This window comes from Oncorhynchus mykiss, chromosome 22 (genome assembly GCF_057628025.1).
Source record: "Oncorhynchus mykiss isolate SJ-2025 chromosome 22, ASM5762802v1, whole genome shotgun sequence".
NCBI lineage: Eukaryota > Metazoa > Chordata > Actinopteri > Salmoniformes > Salmonidae > Oncorhynchus > Oncorhynchus mykiss.
The window spans coordinates 50,965,076-50,969,604 of NC_143043.1; the positions used below are offsets into that span (position 1 = coordinate 50,965,076).

General features: G+C 37.1%; 1 pseudogene; it reads left to right on the forward strand.

The window, feature by feature from the left end:
* Positions 1-503: 503 nt before the first annotated feature.
* Positions 504-1,461, forward strand: LOC118964403 (trace amine-associated receptor 8b-like; annotated as a pseudogene).
* The last annotated feature ends 3,068 nt before the right edge of the window (positions 1,462-4,529 follow it).

A 4,529-nucleotide genomic window follows, 5' to 3' on the forward strand; every position in this document is an offset into this window, starting at 1 on the left:
ACTAGCTGACATGTGGCTTGGCCGTCGTATCTCCTGAAGTTGTGGATTATGGTCCAAACTGAGCACTGACATCACCCAAAACCAGTCCCATGTAAAGTAGCCTTTGTTTGACCATTAAAATGCTCAATTTTCTCTCATCTCTAAAGATCAGTAAGGCTGAAGGACAGGTTAGGTGGGCACAGCAACATCCAATCCTGTCATACATTACATCATGTTTTCACAAATGATTTGTGTATTCAACCGTTTGTTAATTTCATTTCTGTAATCACTTGGTGGTGTGTGTGTGTGTGTGTGTGTGTGTGTGTGTGTGTGTGTGTGTGTGTGTGTGTGTGTGTGTGTGTGTGTGCGCGCACAGAGAGACACTGGGGAGGAGATGATCTGTTTGTCACTTAGGGATAAATAGAGAGGCAGAGCTCAGAGTTTGTCAGAAGGCGGACATGACAGGCTCACACACAGGACCAAGCAGGAGCAGGAGGACCTCAGCATTTTACCCTTTATTACAAATGGAGGAAAATAAAGATGATCAATACTGTTTTCAAGACAGAAACTCTTCTTGCAGAAAGGCTTTTCTATCGACATCTATCTACATAACACTGTACATCTTCTTCTCATTGATTTCAGCAGTTAAAGCATTTTTGAACATACTGGTGATCATCTCCCTCTCTCACTTCAAGCAGCTCCACACTACAACCAACCTGCTCATCCTCTCTCTGGCTGCGTCAGATCTCCTGGTGGGACTGATTGTGATACCAGTAATGACTGTAGCAATAATGGAACCATGCTGGGGTTTTGGGGAATATTTCTGTGTGTTTCATGGCTACATTGCTTCTTTATGTATATCTTTATCTCTGGGAAATTTGGTCTTGATATCTTTAGACCGCTATGTTGCTGTGTGTGATCCCTTATTGTACCACTCTAAAATAACAATAACAAGAATCAGGTGTTGTATATCCATCACCTGGTGTTGTTGTATCATATACCGTGCTGCTATTATAAAAAACTTTGTCAATGTACTGGTACCCAGTAGGTGTTTGAAGGAATGTTTTATTTTTTAAGGAATAACCTGGGGTAATATCATTGACGTTGTAATTACAATGATTATCCCATGCTGTATTATTATAACACTTTATATGAAAATCTTTGTTGTGGCCAGATCACAGGCCAGAAAGGTATTTTCTAAAGAGGCTGCCAGTGTGTCTGGTGTTAAAACTGTACAGGCAAATAAGTCTGAGAGAAAAGCAGCAAAAACTCTAGCAATTGTTGTTTTCACCTACTTCATTTGTTGGATTCCATCTCTATTTATTTTCTTATTTTTGCATTTTTTAAGTGACAATTTCACTTATCATCCGTTTTGTGCCACTTGTTAATTCCTTAATGAATCCAATAATTTATGCTTTCTTTTATCCATGGTTCAAAGTGACAGCTAAACTTTTATTAACTTTGAAGATAAGACATTCATAGATAAACTTATTTTATTTCTTAAATTAATGTGTTCATGGTTCCTATGTTTTAATTCCTGAGTTTGACAAACATAGGTTTGATTTAGTTATGTTATACAATTGTTGTAGTTGCTTTTTTGACATAACAATTCTCTGATATTACACATCTCAGCGTTGTCATGATAGATGTTGTGTTGATACAGAATGATTTGTCTGGAATGACTTCGAGAAGGAATGAGCTTATAAAGGACATTGTTGTCATTTTGGATTGTGTACTCCTATACCCAAGGCTGTGGTTGTTCTGTGTTACTTAATGACAAATAGTATGTAAGTGTTCTAATAGTACATTTTGAGGACGTCATGAGTCGTTCCATATGTTGTTTAACACCTCCCTCTAGTGGCTAAATTGTGACACAACGTCTTCATCAAGTGAAAGGCATAAGGAATAAGAAGGCATAAGCTTATTTTATCAAATTCATTGTAATCAATTTGAGTTGTATCTTCCAAATACCAAAGTTTGTTGTTGTTCCGTGTTATTTAATGATAAATAGTATGTAAGTACGAGTCATTATGTATGTTTAACATCACCCTCTAGTGCGGGCAGGGCACTTCCAGTCCTCGGTGGCCTGATTGGTGTCACACTTTTGCCCCATCCCTAGCTAACACACCTGACTCCAATAATCTACTAATCACGATCTTCAGTTAAAAATGCAATTAGTTTAAATCAGGAATGGGGAAAAAGGGTGACACCCATCAGGCCCATGAAGACTGGAATTGCCCAGGCCTGCAAGAGTCTAGTGGCTTTGGTACACAATGGGACACAATGCCTTCAACAAGCGCAGTCAAATGTAAATGTACAATATGCATAATATCAGAGAACGTCCAAGTCTATCTCAATGGTGTATTGTGTAAGTAGTTGACGGTCAAATTTTTAAATATGCAATTATGGGTAACACTTTATAATGTTCGGTAATTAAACCATTTGCAAGAAGTTTACAGTGTGCTCACCATTTATTAATCATTACTCCCACATTAGTTAAATGTTAGTCAGCTAGGGATTCTCACAAGTATACATAACTACTATATGCATTAATGATTAAACACAACAGCTCAGGAGACCACAGCAGACACTTCAACGTTAACATATTGGGTATGAACGCTACCACTACTCTCACTACATCACTGCTGCCAGGTCAGGGGTCACACAAGAGCAGCTCTCTCAGATGCTGTGGAGTCTGAATTCATTTAGAGATTGGTAACAATTTATAATAACACTTTGTAATAAAGAATGTATAATGGATTAGTAAATAGTTTATTCATCATTAATGTCTCATTACTCCCACATTTGTTTTAGTTAGCTAGTTATTCACACATTTATTAACAACTTTTATAGTATGTCATATTGATACAAAATATAATTCATAAGATGTTTAATGAATTAACTTATAACCATGTACTAATCATTAGTAAAGTAGTGTTGCAGTCTCTAATCTAAAGTGAGGACTATTCATACTTTCTTAATACTTTATAAATGTTTTGAACAGTGACCAGTGTAATTTATCACAATAAGATGGACATGCCTTTGGTAGACATTCCAGCATTACCTGATGCTCCTTAAGATCTCAAATTGACCTGGAACATATCAATGGTTAAACAATAAGCACACAACACAGAGGATGTTAAAGGAAATATATTGAACATTTTATTCCAAAACAGTCAATCTGTTGTAGTAGTGTGCTGAAGGAAGTAACGTGTTTATCTGAAAATTATAACATTCTTGTTTGTTGGCAGTGAATACCAAAACCAAAGTGTGGATTGCAGTCACTCATTAGCAATCAAATCAAATAAAACATATTGTTCACCTACATGTGTTTAGCAGATGTTATTGCGGGTGTACCAATAGTACCTGAACATTATGTTTAAAGAGTTACTGCCTTTAATGCACTACAAAATCAAATCAAAGTCATGTTTTACTGGTCACATACACATATTTAGCCGATGTTATTGCAGGACATTGAGATATAAAAGACATGATAGATCAGACGCATGGTATATAATGGAGTGAGATCTGTAGAAAGACAGTGGCTGTGGAATGTGCTGGGTGGATGGGAGGAGATCAAGGGATTGCTTTTGGGGAAGCAGTTGGACATCTATGGCGAAGGCGAAGGAGGGGTTGAGGTCAGGAGGTCCGATCAGAGCCCCTAAAGGGAATATTACCACTCTTTAGGGGCTTAACTCTTACTTCTACCCCCTCCTTTTTCGAACATTCTGTTAAAAATCGCGCAACTTTTCAGCGTCCTGCTACTCATGCCAGGAATATAGTATATGCATATGATTAGTATGTGTGGATAGAAAACACTCTGAAGTTTCTAAAACTGGTTAAATCACGGCTGTGACTATAACATATTGTGTGTTTCATTGAAAAACGCAAGAAAAACTGCTCTCTGAAAGCTAAAAATAATTTCCATAAGTCACTTTCATGGGTTGTTAAAAGAGGACAAAATGTAATATCGACCTGCATGCAATTCATACAAATTCCACACGATGTCGCCATTGTCACTTTCAATTGAATTTTTTGTTGGAAAATCCAAGTATCTGGCATCCGTTTCTTCCAGTCTCCACCAGGACGCTGTAAATGTGGACAATGGCAGCCATTGATTTGCAGACAAGGAGCTATTGAATATACATCGCCCTGTAATAATTTTGATAGATTATAAACGTTTACTAATACCTAAAGTTTGATTACGAAAGGATTTCGAAGTGTTTTGTGAAAGTTTATCGTCGACTTTTAAATTTAAAAAAATGATGCAGCGTTAAAAAACGATGTTTTTTTCTGAATGACACAGCTTCCATAGAAAGCTATTTTGGGTATATATGGACCGATTTAAACGAAAAAAAGACCCAATAGTGATGTTTATGGGGCATATAGGAGTGCCAAGAAAGAAGCTCGTCAAAGGTAATGAATGTTTTATATTTTATTTCTGCGTTTTGTGCTGCGTCGGATAAGCAGAGTCTTTGTTTACGTCGCATTCAGGCATTTTCAGGTGGTGCATGCTATTAGATAATACCTTCTCATGCTTTCGCCGAAAA